Here is an 18669-nt window from a genome sequence, read left to right as displayed (position 1 = left end):
AAAATACAAGATTTGCCCTTCTATATATGTTGTAAAATTTAAGCCTAAAGTGATTAACTAAAAACAAAAAAGTTCGCTTAAAATCAGGTATACTTAATAGCTGTTGCTTGATCAAATTATGCATCTATCCAATAATTGATAGGAAAATAAGAAATCTTATCTAATAAATAAATCTTTAAGAAAAAGAAATTTTATATTGCCTTTTATTATTCAAACATTGTTTTGAAATTTACACTTTTGTACAATATAACAAAATAAACAAATTTAGAATGCATTTTTAAAAATAGGCGTAAATTGAAATAAGAAAGTCTGTAAAATATTTCTTCTTGATAATATGAGGGCCAAAAAAAATGCAACCATATTTGTATGTTTCTTGAATCTCCTGGGAGGCTAAGGGGAGTTAAACCAAAAACTCAATCAATAAAATTAGATTATTTGCAAGTTTTTCATCAAAAATTAATTTTCTTGACTCTACCAGCTTGCAAGCAGACAATGGACTCTGATTCTTACACAGGTCCCTATGCATTTGCAACTCCACAACAAAAGCCAGGACTTTATGAGGACATTCATTCCCTTGTCTCATTCTCCTTCCCACTGACCTGCATTCCTGTGTTCCCAGCACTGAGTGACACAGGCAGTTTTAGGTGTTCAATGCAACTCTCAATGACAAGGCATGTCTGGCCTAATGGGCTGGGTTGCTTGGTGTCAACTTGATACAGGCTGAAATCACCTGGGAACCGGGACCTATATTGAAAAAGAATCCCTCTGCATGATCAGGTAGTAAGCTGGATTGTAAGGTATTTTCTTAATTAGTGATTGATAAGGAACAGCCAGTTCATTCAGTGGGGCTATTTCAAACCTAGTGTTCCTGGGTTCTAAATAAAAGTAGCCTGGGCAGGTCATGGGGAGCAATAGAATAAGGAGCACCCCTCCATGGCCTCTGCATCAGCTCTTTCCTCCAGGTCTCTGCCATTTGAGTTCCTGTCCTGACTCCCTTTGATGATATGGAAGTATAAGCCAGATAAACTGTTATCTCCCCGATATGTATTTTTTTTCATGGTGTCTCATGACAGCAAATAAACCAAAACTAAGACACCTACCTGACAACTTGCTCTAAAAAGAAATAAATAACCATTTGTGGAAAATCAAAGAAGTTCTTAATGACTGAGAGACATCAAAAATGTAGGAAACCTAGATTAGTGACCTATGCACAACAATGAAATAAAAAAGAGAGATAATGTGGTGTTTTGAATGAGAATGGCCTCCCTTACAACATAGGTTGGAAAGCTTAGTCATCAGGGAGTGATGCTACTAAGAAGGAATTAGGGGGTGAAGCGTTGTTGGAGTAGGTGTGGTCTTGGTGGAGCAAGTCTATCACTGGGGGTGAGCTTTGAGGTTTCAAGGGCCAAAGTCAGGCCCATTGACATTCTCTTTTCCTGCTGCATGTGGATCTGGAGGTAGAAGTATCAGCTACCATGGCTGCCTGGGTGCTGCCATGCTCCCCACCATGAGGATAATAGAATAAACATCTGAAACTGTAGTGAAATGCCTTCCTTTAAAATACTTGCCTTAGTCATGCTGTCTCTTCACAGGAAGAGAACACTGACAGAGACAGAAACTGGTCCAGGGAGCAGGGTACAGCTGTGACAGGCCAGACCATGCTGCTTGTTGGTGGATTCTGGACTTTGGGACTTTGGATTTAGAAAGTGACTGAATGCTTTAAGGGGGCTTAATGGGCCTCATTAGAAGGAGCTTGGAGGTAGTAGTGCAGAGAGAAATGTAGACAATGATGGTTCTGCTCAAGAGCTTTTAGAAGAGAATATTATTAAGTGCCATAGAGACCATTCCTGTGGTATTTTGGCAAAGAATTTGGCTGGCTGCTTTTTACTTTGCTTTATAGAGAAGGGTAAATATAAGAGGTTTGGATTAATGGCATTGGGAGAAGACATTTCAAGACAGTCTAGTATTGACTCTGTAGTGTGCTTACCAGTGGTTGCTCTCACCCAGATTTATAATGAAAGGGGGCAATCTGAGTAAATAATTTGTAATGAAAGGGAGCAATCTTTGCCTACATGTCAATCTAACTCTAGCTTGTATCAAGCTGACCAAATCTAACAAGCATAACTACTGAATCATCTCCAGCTCACAAACACAGATTTTTAATCAAACCTCAACTCTTTAAACACTCAGTTTTCAGTGTGAGCATCTGCATGCACACACACAAAATTTTGATAAGCTGTCAAGTTTAGGAGTGGAGTGATGGCTCAGCAGTGAAGGCCACATATTGCTCTTGAAGAAGACATGACTTTCATCTCCAGACCTAACATAGTGGTGCACAATTGTTCCTACATCCTGTTGCAGGGGATCTGATGCCCCCTTCTGTGTTCTATGGGCACCAAACACACATGGAGAATATGCATACATGGATGCAAAACACTCAGACACATGAAATAAAACAAGTAAATACACTAAATTAAATACCAACCTCCTCATATTTCTTATATATCACCATGGATAAAACAGCCAGAAATACATAAAAATGTGACAAATATCTTTGGACAAAGCTATACATTGGTAATTAAAAGAATCAAGGAATTATATGAAAGGATAGAATTCCATGACTGTAGACAGGAAGCCTCAACACTATATCAGTACAGCTTTGAGCTATAGAGTCAACAGAAGTCCGACAAAATGTCTATTAATGCTAGCAATAATTGAAAAGTAGTGACTAAAGATCACCATGAAAAACAAATGATCCACACGTTTAAATAAATAACGTACATAGAGACATCGACTGACTTCAAAACTTCCATACACTTACAATAGGGACTGTACTGTTTGGAAAAGAATAAAGAGATCAATAGCACATCAAAGAAAACTTAGAAATAAACACACAATTAAAATATAGTAAATTCTGACAAACGACATGAAACCCACCTCACAGAACATTATGTTACCTCAAGGGAACCCACAGTACCTTATGTGATGTCACTGGGTCTCATGGGACCTCAAGGAACCTCATAAAACTGCTGCGATCATCATAGAATCTCTCACTGGACCTCATGGGTCCTCATGGGATCTCACACTAGTCCTGGGATGTTGAGTCTGCCTGCTGTTTCCAACCAACCCTGATTGCATACCTACAGTGTCTCCTGAACATCCATCCTGTGCAGGAACTCACCGTGGGGTGGCTTCCGAACCTCTGGCACTATACGCCCAGCTCCCTCCCCTGCAGTGGGTTATAGAGCTGCACTAGAGATCACTAGTGCCCCTTCAGCCTGAGAGTCCAGACTACAGCATGGCAAACAAAAATTGCCCTCCAACATTCTGAGAGGCAGGTCTGCTTGGAGGTTCTGATTAGCTACTGAGACCTAAGTGGCAGGAGCAGCTTCCTTAGAGATAAGAGTGCTGTGAAGGGACACAGCACTTCCACCCCAGCCACAGAACTCTCCCAGATCTGCAAGGATTGGCACTGTACTAGATCTTGCACCTGGCCCTGCAGTCTTCCTGCACACAGTAGACACTTCAGCTTCTTCCTCCTGGGTACACTGTGTCTAGCAAACACAGACCATTACTGAACTGCAGTGGAGATATCCACCTGCCTCACAGTGGAAAGGGCACCCATCCCCTCACAGTCAAATTTAAACCACCCAATTGATACTCACCATGCATAGGCAATTTCAATAAGTAGATCTTGCATACATGGATGGCTCATGCTTGTCAGAACACGGTCCAGGATTTCTGAGTGCTTGTGAGAACATGACAAGAAAACAAGAGTCTTGGGACCTCAGATTCTTCAAAACATGTTGCTTGAGTTTTCCTGCCTGGCCCACAGTCAGGACAAATCTCTCTCACCTGCCAGTCCCACAGTCGCTCAGACCCGACCAAGTAAACACAGAGACTTATATTGGTTACAAACTGTATGGCCGTGGCAGGCTCCTTGCTAACTGTTCTTACAACTTAAATTAATCCATTTCCATTAATCTATACCTTGCCACATGGCTCATGGCTTACCGGCATCTTCACATGCTGTTTCTCATCATGGTGGCTGGCAGTGTCTCTCTGACTCAGCCTTTCACTTCCCAGCTTTATTCTCCTCCTTGTCCCACCTATACTTCCTGCCTAGCCAATGGCCAATCAGTGTTTTATTTACCAACCAATCAGAGCAACACATTTGCCATACAGAACATCCCACAGCAAAAACACATGTTCTCGAATGTGTTTTTGTGCTCCTGCCAAGGGTAGCTGACAGGAGGGCATTTACTTAGAGTTAATTATTGTTGCTTGCTTCTGTTACCCAGTCAAATGTTTATGCCTCTATGGATAAACATGTTTTTGCCACCTGTGGCTTGTCCTTGATCATATACAGCTTGAACTCATGAGAATTTTATTCATATTATAGTTCTTAATACTTCAGAGTATATACTCTCTGGTGCTGGAAATTAAGTTGACTACTGTATAGAGTTTAGTCAACCAAAAACATCAGCTCCATTGTCCCAGATCCACTGCCTGTAGAGCATACAGGACTCCACCACTGACCATGCTCCCAAGAGATCACTGAGTGATACTACACAGGGGCTCAATGCCTAGGGCATGCCCCAAGCACCTCACTGGAGATTCTAGGCAGAGGCTTCACCCCTAAGAAATGCCCCAAATTCTTCATCTGGGTATTTTAGGCAGGGGCTTTACCCATGAGCAGCAAATACATTTTCTGGATTCTTTAAATGTTGCATTGCACTAATGTTTATTGCCATAACTGAGTTTTGAGTCCAGAAGTACAAACTATCTTCTGAGCCCACCTACCCCCCCTTGCCCTCACCAAGTGTTGCACACTGGTTATGTTTCCCTTTCACTATGCACTTATAATCCTGGGTGGATGGTTGTCATAATAGAAGATGTAACACATCAGTCACTGGAGTGATGGGAATCACAGGGCCAGAGTGTAGGGAGCCATGGTATGATAGGGTCAGCAGAGCCATTGATAAAGTCCCAGGCTGGTCTCCCTGTGCATGACGAGTCTCCTTAATCACCCTGCCAGCTAGAGAAGGTGGTCCCTGTGGATTCAGATTGCAGAATTGAAGGATGGAGACTGAATATAGTTGAGCTCTGTCCTCAGTGGCCCTGGGCCTACCTCAGCAGCATCTATAGCAAAACACCATACCTCTCCACCTGAATCAAAACCCCAGGTTCAGTGACTGCAGATAGCTGAAGCAGGAACCTGTCCCGCAAGCTATCCCCATTTGTACCCTGACTGTTCTGTCTGTCCAACCAACCATGACCCACAGAGCCAGTACCTCCATTCTCTGCAGCAAGATTGTCTTTTGGTCACACAGTGCCTCCTCCTCAGAGCTGGCCAGGATAGCCTGCTAACCTTCAAAGTTCCCTTTTGCATAAAGACTTCTTTGTAAAGTTCTGGAATCTGGAAGGGGCAGGGGCTTCATGAGCAGCCACCCTGAGCAGGGGGGAACAAGGAGCCACTTCACTGGCCAGTGTGGTACAGGGTCACAGATTTAAGACAGGAGCTGAGCCGACTCAGACTTGTATTTGTATACCCAGGTGCTGAAAATGTTCCTCATAGTTTTAATGTTAGTAAAGGAAAAAATCCAAAGAAAGAATTATTTTGTGGCCATTGAAGTGATTCCAACTCACATTTTTTATGTTTATCAATAAAATTTTAATGGTTCATGGCCCTGATTACTCACAGCACAGAGAAACCAGACACTGTCTGGTCTACAGATGAGCAAATGCTTTGTCTGTTTGGCCATTCATAGACAGCCACAATGCCTCCCCTGTTCATAGGGTCTCCATTGGCACATCTTGACAAACACTAGAGTGTAGAGATGCCTGGCCATGCCCAGTAACCCATAAAGTCAACTTGGATTTTAATATTAATTTATGGGATGCCCAGCATTGACCTTAGACCTCCATGCATGCACATTCACACAAAGAACACACACAAAATGATACAACTCGGGGCCAGTGAGACGATTCTGAGGATAAAGACACTTGCTGCCAAGCCTGTTTTTTTACCTGAGACCCATCTCTGGGACCCACATGGTTGAAGGAGAAAATGGATTCAGGTAAGCTGTCCTCTGACCTCCATACATGCATGCCCTCACCCCTACATTAACAAATACATGCCATCTTAAAAACTTTATAAGGATACACATGGGAAACTGGGTTCAAATCCTGGCTTATGATCCATTTACTGCCTTGTGACTTTGTGTGAATGGCTTCACCTCCCTTAATAGAAGAGAGATGTAAGAATAGCACACTTGTTACCACGGTTACAATAACCAGTTGGAGCATCAAAACCCAGAATTGCTCTAGCCAACACCGTCTTCCTTCTCTGTGCCTCAGTTTCCCTGTGGGAGGCCAGTTCTCACCTTTTGAAGAAATTCTTATGAGAGAGGGATAAGAAAATATTAGAAAGAGAGACCTAATTAATGAGAAGAAAGAAACACAGGATAGCCTCAGGAGGTATCTACCCAATGGCATTTTCCTTTTATTAAAAAGGACTTTTTATAGCAATGCCAAGAGGTGGGGCAAAAGACCTCACCCTTTCGAGATCAAAGCACACCACACAGCCAAGTGTAGACCCTTTCAAACACCTGGTAACCATGCCTGTCTGTGGTCAAATCATCCCCTTATGCAGCCCTGATGGGTAAAGAAAGTTCAGATTCTCGGACCCTGAGTAAATTCTCACTAGGAAACCTCTGTGGGTCTCCACATTTCCCATGTGAGAAGTGGAAGAATTTGCAAAATCTTGCCATCTAAGAGGTTCTTCAGTTTTGTGTAATCTCAGCTTAATGTGCCCCACCAGTAAGCCTCCTTTTCATCATTTTCCAGGGACTCCCAGGCACAGCTCTGGCCTCTCTATATGAGGCCACTGAACCTGCAACAGAGCCATGGCCATGGCCTCGGGAGTGCATATCTCTCTCTTCATAAGCAATGCCTCACACTGCATTTGTGGCCCTAGCCCACATGAGTCTCTCAGGACATTTCGACCCCAAAGTGGATTAGATCCTGGGCCTCTTCCCATCCTTCTGCACTGAACTGATGGCATTCCACCTCAAGGAAGGTTCTGGATTCAGACCTGACCCTAGGAACATTTTGATCTTGTCATGAATATCTGGCTACTGTAAGCTGTGTGTATCCAGACACATAGTTAAGCCTCTCTGTGCCCTGGCTTCCTCCCTTTGTGGTCTAAGTCTGTTCTCCACATACTTAGGAGGCTAAGGTCAAGGGGCAGGAGTTCAAGGTCTACCATGAGTTCTAGGCCAGCCTAGGTAACTGAGAGACTCTGTCTCAACATACACACACACACACACACACACACACACACACACACACACACACACACAACTTCTTTTAACAAAAATTTTTGTTCGCAGTTTTTGTTTTTGAGACAAGGTCTCAGTGTGGACCTGTGCATCAAAAACTCAGCTACATGAATATTTTCAGCTCATATGGTCTTATTGGATAGAGCACTAGCCCAGCAGCACCAGGCCTTTGCATAAACAGGGCATGGTATTAAAACTTGTCATCCCAGTCTTTGGAGCTGGACAAGGAAAAGATCATGATTTCAAGATTAGCCTGACCTTCATGAGCCCATTTTAAAAACAAAACCCCCAAAACAATGATTAACAAAAAATAGATCAGGGCTTAGTGGATGTCCCAACATGGCTCAGCAAGTAAAGGTACATGCAACTAAGCCTGATGAACATGATTTGGTCCTCAGGAGAGGAGAGGTACACAGGTCCTCAGGAGAGTAGAAGGAGAGGACTGGTACACAAAGACTGTCATCTGCTATTACAAGTATACTATTTACACACAAGAAATAAAAAGAGATGAGAGATGGTTCAGCACTTTAGAACCTGGCATGGACTGCAGGATGACCATTGCTGCTGGAAAAAGTTTCAACATTGTTATGTCTCAGATCACAATTCTTCAGCAGCTTTTTACTCCCATTTTTAATAATTTTCAGTATGTGTTATAGGAGTTTCTTTATGCCTTTTCCTTTGGGAAATTTTGTGCAGGCTTTATGGGAAGATGAGGTTGTATGTAATGGCTGTCTCTTTGTTTTTTTCTTTTTTCAAGACAGGGTTTCTCTGTATAGCTTTGGAGCCTGTCCTGGATCTCACTTTGTAGACCAGGCTGGACTGGAACTCACAAAGATTCGTCTGGCTCTGCCTCCCGAGTGCTGGGATTAAAGGCGTGTGCCACCACTGCCCGGCTAATGGCTGTCTCTTTCAACAAAATAATTCTTGAAGAAAAAAAATCTCAGACACCATGGAACCAAATAGTGTGATAGCTCTGCCTACTCACACATAAGAATCCCCATTGTGCTCCCACCCCCACCCCCACACACACACTGCACCTGATTATACCAAGAATAGAGAACTCAAGGATTTACCACCTAGACACACCTGGTCAAGGATGAAAGCATGCTATGGAAGTAAACAATGGGCTCACATCCAGGTAGGCCTTTAGATAGTTGCTGAACTTAACACTTTTTGCCACAGGAAAAATGCTGTGATGAGGTTGATAGCTGCTTTCATCCTGGAATCACTAAGCCTACTTTCAATTTGGCTTGTGCAGTTATAGAGTGTAAAAGGTGTAGTCTTTTGTCAGTAAAGCAATGACTATCCTGATTCACTCTCAAATCGTGGCGGTCTCCTTCCTTTGCAGATGCCCCATCTCCTCCTTGAGATCTGAACCACTTTGGAGCTGGACTCTTGCAAATCCCTCTTGCAGAAAACAGTTCAGTTTTCAGCACCCACAAAGCAGCTCACATCTGTAACTCCAAAGTTCCAGGGGATTGAACCACCTCTTCTTACCTAAGGGGCAGCACCTTTGTGTGAGGGTAGACAGACAGATAACCATGCTCATGGGGGAATATACCTTAATGAGAGCCTAATGGTAGGAGCTATTCATGTGGAAGTTGTATTTGTTTATGTTATGGAATATCAGTTTAACTATATAAAAATTTGGTATTTTTTATGTTGTGGAATATTAAATTATGTAAAGACAGGTCGCATTTGTTTATCTTGCCTGCCTAAGGCACCTGATTGGCCTAATAAAAAACTAAACAACCAATAACTAGGAAGAAGGTATAGGCAGGACTTCCAGGCAGAGAGAGAATGCATGAAAAGGAATCTAGGCTGGGGGAGAAAGAGACATAGAAGAGAGACAGAGAAAGATGCCAGGACCCCACTAGCCAGCCAGATGTGGAGGAAGCAGAGAAGCAGGACATACAGAAGGGAAGAAATGTAAAAAGCCCCGAGTCAAAATGTACACAAAATAAAACAATTTAAATTAAATTATGTGCTAGAGGGACAGGTCTAAGCTAAAGGCCAAGCATTCATAATTAACAAGAAGTCACTATGTCTTTATTTGGGAGCTGGCTGGAGGAAAAGAGAAAGCTCAGCTATGGTTTTCTCCTTCCATCATATAGGAAGCAAGCGTAGATGAGTAGGGTTGGCAGGAGCCACATAATTGACTGCCCCATCTTGCTGACCCTGACTATATATTCTGAGAAATATGGGAGTATATGTTTATGGTATGTATCTGAGAGTGAGTGATATGTTTACATGTGTAGGCCATGTGTGATGCATGTCAGCATGCCTGCCATCTTTGCATGTGTGTTTGGAGAAGTCTTCATGGGCGCTTGGGTTTGTAGGTGTCATGCACAGCAGAGGTGTTGTGAATGCACAGTGTTGCTTGTGTGAAGCTCTAGCATTTCAGGGTTGGCCTGCACTGACAGACTTGACCAAACGTATTACACCCGGCACACCTGTCTTGGTTAAACCCACCCCTGCACTTGTACTTCCCATTTCTTGCTCTGTCCCAGCCTCTGCCCTGCCCACTTCTGAAACCTCCTTGGATTTGGCTCCACCCAACTTGACCCTGCAAGCACTAGCTCCACCCACTTTGATGAGTGCTCCACTCAGCCTTGTCCATATCCTCCCAACTTTCCCCAAACTTTAAACCCCATCCAAATCTCTAACCACACCTAGCCTCTGTTCCCACCCCAAGCCTCTGACCCCACCCTACCAGCCTCCGTCTCTGCACCCACACCAGCACCCCAACATTCTAGTCCCTCCCTCTGGCCCCAATCCTGTCAGGCCCCACCTACCTCCCGAGTCTATAGGTAAATACTTGGCAGCAGAGGGAATTGTAATGGAAGTAGAAACCTTACACATTTGTGCAACTTCTTAGTGTAACTTGCTGGTGCCTTCAGGATATGATTAGCCAAATCACAAATATATCACTTCCATTTGAACATAGATTCCTAATGTGATCATCCCAATTTATGATCTGGTGAGTCAGATAACACCCAGCTCATGATGGGCAGGCAGCTTGTGTTGCGTAGTGATATGATGGCCCATTGTCAAATGTTCAGTCTCCACTAAGACCCAACAGCAGGCCAATAGCTGTCTCTGAAAAAGAGAATAGATGTTTGCAGATGGTGGTGGTAGATCCTCACTCCAAGGTCCAAAAGCTCTCTTCTTTGACATAACTACAAGAGACCAGCAAAGGCTCCTAAGAGAATCCCTATCTGCCACTGACAGTTCACAAACCATCCAGTCAACTGGTACAGGTGGTAGAGAAGACTGCACAGCAGCCTGGACCTGTTGAAGAGCTTTCTCCTCTTACACAACCCACAGGAAGCTCACAGCTTTCCAAGTCACTTGGTATAAGGGCCATAATAACACACCCAAGAGAGAAATGTGCTGTCTCTAGATTCCAAACAGGCACACTAAATGTAGTGCTTCTTTCTTGGTGGTGGCAGGGGTCATGTGCTAACTTGTCAGTCACCTTAAAAGGAATATCTGTACATGCCACACACCACTGAACTCCTAAGAATATCAATGAGATAGAAGGCCCTTGAATTTTGGTTAGATTTATGTTCCATTCTCTGACGAGCATATGTGTTACCAATGAGTTCAAAGTGGTTGCTACCTCCTGCTCACATGGCCCAACTAGCAATGCCATCAAAATAGTTCACCAATGTGATATTTTATGAAAGAGACAGATGATTGAGATCATGTCTAACCATGATATGAAACAGGGAGGGAGAGGTGATATATTATTGATGAGAAAAAAGACAGCCCAACGCCATCTCTCCTTCTATATAGTTTTAAATAGATTGGTTAGTGCATAATGAAACGTTAAACATTTTGATTTTGCTGAAATTGCACTGGAAATAACAATTTCAGTTCATGAGGCCATAAAGGAATTGGTAAATGAAATTAATTTATCCAATACAATCCTAAGTCCTCATAACAATGTTAGAAAGCCAAGATTAGAATGATTAGTAAATTACTCACCCCAGAGAAGCCTGATCCTAATTAGTCTTATCAATAAAAACTAGGACTCAGATATCGAGGTGAAAGCTGAAAGATCAGAGAATCAGAGGAGCAACCACAGTCACTTCCTACCTCTTAGAATCCTCTGGCCAATGTTGGATGCCCCAACATTGCAGAGGACCTTCGGGTTACTGTCCAGGCAGCTAGCTTTTTCTGTCATTCTTATTTTTGGAAGTTGTTTGCTCTATACTTCCTATTTATTCGGGTAATATTATATCCTTCCCAGGTCTCTGATGGAGATGAAGACCAGATAGTTATAGTTATAGTTTTCCTTTTTAACAAAGTCAGAAAAGACACTCACAAAAGGAGTATAAAGTGTATAAGGTTGAGAGACATAAAAAGATAGTGTTGAGTTGGTAATGTAAGTTAGGATAGAAACCAAATTAGGAACAACACTTTGGACTTACCAAGATAGGACAGATAATGAAGTATTTCTTCTGATTTTGTCAAAGGTTAATGGACTAAACATTGTTAATGTAATTATTACATATATGTTATAATGTATAATATATGTACAATGTGTATAATTATTATGCTTATTGTATATAGCTTTTCTATGCTAGTTAAAACCTTCACTTTTTATTTAGACAAAAAGGGGGAAATGCTGGGTGATATTTTGTTTGTGTTCTGACAAATAAATCTTGCCTGGAAATCAGAAGGTGAAGCTAGCCACTAGTTAACCATAGAGGTCTGGAGGTCTATACAGACAAGATATAGGAAGTGATAAGGTGGGGCAGAGACAGGATCTCTGCCCTTTTAGGTGAGAGGAATCTTAAAGGAAAGAAATGTCTAGTGGCTGCTGCTCTGCTTCTCTGATCTTTAAGCTTTCACCCTGATATCCTGGTTTTTACTGATAAGACTAGTTAGGATCATGCTTCAAACCCCTGTCTCATAAAACCAAAAATCCAAAAGCAAACAAACAAAAAACAAAGACATTCAATGGCTGAGAAACATCTAATAAAGCTGATTGACTACAGCGAGGTTAGACTTTTGAGCTGTTATAACCCAGAGTGGGTGGGTACAATCTTTTTTGTGGAACATGTGGAATTTGTGTGTAAACATGCTTTTGTCCTTTTCAAAAGCCATCTATAAAACCATTAAAGCAAATCTCTGTAGGGTTTTTGTTTCAAGACAGGGTTCTCTGTGCAGCTCTGGCTGTCCTGAGACTTACTTTGTAGACCAGGCTGGCCTTGAACTCAGAGAGATCCACCTGCCTCTTCCTGCTGAGTGCTGGAATAAAGGTGTGCTCCACCACACCTGGCTCAGAATTTTAACATATAACTTTAGACAATATCCATTAAGTACTTTTATAAAAATTTGAGAAAAGGATCTTTTGGAAAATAGATCCTTGGTAACATGCCAATTATTAACAATGTAAGACAAATAATTTACCTGCATTTCATTGAGTGGAAACATAATTTTTGTAGGCTCTTTATCAGTAAGATATTATTTCTATGAGCTACTGCCTTAGAAGCCACATTATTTAATAAGCTAATGACCTGCTCCATTTCAACTGTTACATTTTTATAGAATTAACCTAGAGTTGCCAGAAAGAAACTTAAAGAGCACAGCCAAATACTCAGGAGTGAGAAACAGGTCTAAAATCTGTAATAAAATTTGACTTTAAACTTATAGCAAAAGGCTTATTATAGTTAAAGCCTATACATAGGAATTTTAATTTGCAACAACATCCTCTATATGTGATTAAACTCTTATCTAGAATATACTGAATTTATAACTAAGATTCAACTCTTGTATAGGAAAACATGTTTTAAATAGCCATCACGTGGCTCTCTCCCACCTTGGCTGGTAACCTCATCAGAATGTAAGCAGCCATATAGCTGGCAATCATCTTTACTAAGGTTAGAGTCCAAGCCACATGACTTCACCATCTTAGGAGGACCACATGGCATAAAGCAACAAATGTAAAATGTCTTAGCCCTAATGAGCTCTCTGCTTTTTGTTGTATCTCCTTTTAGACTAAGGGATTGGGGACGGCCAAAACAGCTTGACCACACTGTTGTTTAAAAAAAAAAATAAGTGGCACTGGTTACCATGCAGAAAGGTCATGAGGCACGAGCCATGACAAAACCCAGTATCAGAGCTTTATTAGGAGGATGGGGGGGACAAAAGAACCAGGCCTGGGGAAGAAGCATGTGCAGAGAACAAAGAGAAAGAAAGAGAGATAGAGATGGTGGGGGCAGGAGAGAACAGAGAGTGGAAGAGGAGGAGTCTGTGTCTGGCATTTTAAGACGCAGGTGGGCTTTTATGGAGCTATGCCACACGTGCGCAGATTGTGTGACCATGACACATGTATGTAATCATGCGTGCACTGATGACATAAGACACAAGACCCCTTACTTAGCTCCTGAACTGCGCATGTGTATGGTGGTATTTTATTTGTACTGAAATGTGATTTTAATTGTATGTTAATAAATAAAGTTGCCCAGGGGTCAGAGATATTAGAGCCATAGCAAAAGCTGGGCGGTGGTGGCACATGCCTTTAATCCCAGCACTTGGCAGACAGAACTAGGTAGATCTCTGTGTGTTCAAGGATACAGCCAGCATTGGAGACACACGCTCCAATGTGTGTCTGGAGGTCTGTACAGACAGGCAGTGACAAGGCAGTCACGTGGTTGGGTTTACAATCAATGAGAAGGCAGAACAGAAAGTCTATATAAAGACTAACAGACAGAAAGTAGCTCTCTTTCGGAAAGGTCTCTTGGCTGAAAAGGCTAGCTGCAGTAGGCGGGTAAGGCTCTTAGCTCTGATCTCTTGGCTTTCTTCTTTGCATTGGTTCTGTGTTTCTTATTTAATAAGATGGTTGGTTACATCTACACATGTGCAATCATGCAGCTGGAGTGGTGGCAGAATCCTAATACACACAACTGCCATGACAGGGTTAGAGGCCCAGACACAGCTTCTGTGACAGGCTTACTGGCAGGTAAAACCTGGATCCAGAAAAAGCTATGAACTGACCCCACCCAGTGGGGCCTGCATCTAAGAGGAAATACCTGACATTCCAAACATTCCCTATACCTCTAGACAAATGTCAGCCAAACAGCGTCCTGATCCTTGTAAATCCCCTCACCCCAACCTCTGCTGTGATAAAACTCCCACCTTGTCTGGGTTGGGGCTCTCTGCTCACACTGCTGTCTTGGACAGACAGAGAGTCCAAGCTCGGAGCTTGAAATAAAGGCTCTTTGCTTTTACATATGGTATCTGGTCTCCATGGTGGTCTTTTGGGGGTCCCTGATATCTGGGCATAACAGAAGAAATGACAGTGATCATTATAGATTTCTATATGAAGATAAAAATTTAAGGTTATATTTGCTACAACATACTGTATATGTATTCAAGTATGGTTTAGAATATACTATGTATGGTGGAAAACTTTTAAGATTACCACGGTCTATTCAGATTAACAAAAGCTAATTTAAGATATATGTCTAACCATGAATGTTTTTATTGTTTAACACCAAGCTGCTAGAAAAATTTAGATAAGTAACATGTTTGATAATAAGGTATATTTGATTATCAAGATATATAAATTCCTAAGATCTACTCAGGTTCACAGTAATATTTGTCTAGCTTCCTCTTTGCTCACTTTAAGCTTTAGTGATTTGGATAAGTTAAGTCTTACTAAAAAAATTCAATATTATATAATGGTGTGTCTGGTCCCCCAAGAAAGTCCCTTTCCCAAGGTCAGGCATTTAGACAAAAGCCAGGATTCCCTGAGGGGCTTGAAGAAACTTCCTGCTCGCTAAAAATGGAGTCATTCTTATCTCTGACAAAAGGAACTTGTGGCCAATCTATTAACAGATGACAGTGGTGCCTATTAACTTGTCAAGGTCAATGCTAGATCCCTCAATCCCTGCTCACATGTCTCACCCCAGTACACAAGTCTGATTTCTCTCATTCCCATTTAACCCTGGAAATGTTTCTCCTGTTAGTTTTCCTTGCTTTCCTGGGAGACAGCCTTGACAATAAACTTTTGACCTTTTATCCCTCAGAATGTGTATTTTGGTTTCTTCCCTGTGCCCATTTTCATTCATGGTGCACTATAAAGGGATCAGTAAAGTTGCCAGTCTCTCTGTGGACTATACCTATGTTTAGAAGTTTTATTTTGATACTAGACGAGCATCAAATCAAAATCATTTTTAAAGCTAAACGTAAAAGAGATGAAACATATATTCCTAGTCTTAGGGAAATTACTAACTTATTGTAACCTGTTAAGGATGACTAAGAAATGCCAGTTTATGGTCAGTCACCTTAAATACAATTGGAACATAAAGTCCTAGTCTTATAAAAGCTCCTAACTTATTGTAAACTTTTAGAGATAATTAAGAAATATAAGTTAATGGTTAGTCACCTTTTAAATGATGAAACTCTTTAATATGCTCGGAACTATACTTATAGTCATGCTAAGTACTAATGCATTTAATTCCAAGAATAAGCCTTATTTAGCCCCTTGTATATATTTTCAAAGTTAATCCTAAAAAAGTAACTAGAAGCAAGTGAAATTTGTCTATTCAGACATACCTAATAGGCAGGTGGTCCTCAAATGCTTCAGAGATCTGCAGAATATGGCATTTAAAATGTTTAAGTACCCCATAATAAATAGATCTGCCCCAACATAGAGGGAATGATTAAGGTATCCAAAGAAGATAGATGGTACAGGGCAACTTGGCCTGGATTGTGGTATCACTTACTGTTAATACTCTGATCCACCCCTTGAAATCCCACCCTGTGTCCTGACATAAAAGCCTCATTCTAAGGAAAAACTCCTCCCCTTCCTCTCTCTCTCCCACTTTTCCTCCCACAAAATACACTCCTTCTCTCTCTCTCTCTCTCTCTCTCTCTCTCTCTCTCTCTCTCTCTCTCTCTCTCTCTCTTATCTTTCTCGTCATCTCTCTATTATAATAAACTCTCCACATGTATGCAGCATCTGTGTGAATTACTGGCCACTGCCACAGGCACCATGCCTGCATGGCATGCATCTGCCCAGCCCGCCACTGCATCTGCCTAGCATGTTTCCCTGCATGTGTGGGATACCCTCAGTTGTCACAAAGGCTATGGGCCGTGGAATTGAGAGGGCACAGGCCTTCTCCATATGCTGTCATATAGGGATGGGAACCTAAGGACTCTGAGCCTGAAAGACACGTGGTACCAGCAAGCAAAATGAGAAAAATCCTCACTTGTGGGAAAATGGCGAGAAGGGAAGGAGGGAACCTTGCTGATCCTGTAGGATGAAGAGTCCCCAGTGGTGCTCCAGCCTGAAAAAAATGGTGGGTGGTAGATGATCCCAGAGCTCCTCAGACTGCAGGTGGGCAGGAGAAAGCAGTGAGATTGCCTGGTGATGTTGGGTGATAAAGTTAAGAATTACTGCGCAGGGAGGGGAACCATCTTGAATAAAGTCAAAAGAGGCAGGTCATATGACCTCACCACCATCTTTACTAAGGGCAGCATGGAAGGGACACCCGGCACTCAGGCCATCGGTATAGAGAGAGGTTAGGGAATCACCTTCCACTGTGCATTGTTTCGCCATTGTTTTACAGGCCACCAGTTTCTCCCAGAATCTCTCAGTTCCTACCTGTTACAAGGTATGTCTAGCATATCCCACCCCCTACCCTGAACTCTTCTGCCCAAGGGCTGGGCTGTCCTTCCCCCAGAGACTCATCCATATATAATTTAGACATTTTTGTCTCCTGCCCCTTTTGTATCTTTGGCCTTCTGACTGCTTCACCTGGTTCCCATTTCCTCCCTTCCCCTCCCACTTCCCCACATGACCCAGCTCAGTCTGGTCCTGTCCACTCTGGACTCTCCCAGATATCCCTGCCTCTGACTATGATCTCCCACACATCTACAGTAAACTTTCTCCTCCACCATACTTAGGAGCCATCATGTCCTTTGCATTTCATTTTTTTATTCAAGCACACCCAATAATACAGTTTAAAATTATGAAATTTGCTCTGTTAGTTCATTTACTATGAAAATTAAGCATTCATTTAAGCATTAACTAAAGGATCAGGAGAAGAGATCTGAGTTTGAGTCAGATCCTAAGAAAGGACAAGTCCCAAAGGTCTATGCCTGGCCTGGAATCCTAAAGGCTCTGGAGTCCATTCTGCCTTTGCAGCCAAGATGTGTCCAGCAGAAAATTCTCTCCCTCTTTTTCTCACTCCCCTTTATAAAAACTATTTAACAGGCACTTTATTGCCAGAGTCCAGCTCTATCGAGGTTCAGATCCAAAAGTGGAGGTGTGGAGTTGGTGAGGGCAGGAGGCTGACAGGACCTGAGGGGGGATCTGAATAGCTGCTGCTTTATTAAAGAAAATTTTTTATTTTTCTTTAATATTTTTTAAATATTTTCTTTATTTCATACTCTACAATTGAACAAAGGAGTAACTGGGAATGGGAAGAAGGGGGCTTGTGTGCTGGGTTGGGGCTTGTGAGCAGGGATTGAGGGAGCTAGCAAGACCATGACAAGTTATTAGACATCACAGTCATATGTTAATGGAAGGGCCACTAGTTCCTCTTGCCAGAGAGAAGGAAACATCTCCCCTTAAATGCTTAGTGGACTAGTGAGAGAAGACTCTGGGATAATTATTCTGGGGAATATTGGTGAGGTCTGCTCCACAGATAGCAAAAAGTTCACCAAGTTATTAACAAAATCCACTCTTAGTCTTCTGGATACAATTCAATTCTTTGGTTTATATCTCCTCCATTGAGTGGACACATCTGGGTGATTAACATCCTGGTTCTGTTAGTGCTTCTTTGTGAGTACAAGGACCTCTGTGCCCCCAACATCCCATACATTCCATAATCAGCATTAGCACGTGACTCCACATGCTATTTTCCAAGTTCAGGTACAAAAGAGTAGCCCTGGGAAACTAGGTTACTGAGCCAGAAATCCTATAGTGAGCCAGACTGAACATGCTAGTCAAGTGTTCGTGTGGCTTTAAAGAATCCTCAGCGGAAGGCCTGCAGGCAGGACACAGGATGAAATTCCTCCACAGAGCAGTGGAGCACAGCAGTAACGCAGCTGAACAGGAATTCTTCATGCCATTGCCACTGCTGCTGGCTGCTGCTTCAGCACCGTCACAGATTCCAGGCAGGGTGTCAAAAAGTGGACAGTGGACTTGGGGACAAAGGCCAGGGTGCCATTGTCCCATGTGGACTCCAGGACAAAGACTGACACTAATGATCCAAAAATTCTGGGGTGGCAGAGCCTGCACATGTTTGCCATTTGCTCTTTGAGAGAGGGTCTCCTTTATAACCATGCTTGCCTAAATCTCTCA

Source organism: Peromyscus californicus, unplaced genomic scaffold (assembly GCF_007827085.1).
Source record: "Peromyscus californicus insignis strain IS unplaced genomic scaffold, ASM782708v3 Scaffold_1__1_contigs__length_55948999, whole genome shotgun sequence".
In the NCBI taxonomy this organism is placed as follows: domain Eukaryota; kingdom Metazoa; phylum Chordata; class Mammalia; order Rodentia; family Cricetidae; genus Peromyscus; species Peromyscus californicus.
The sequence above is the reverse complement of the archived record's forward strand: the minus strand, read 5'-3'. Positions refer to the sequence as shown.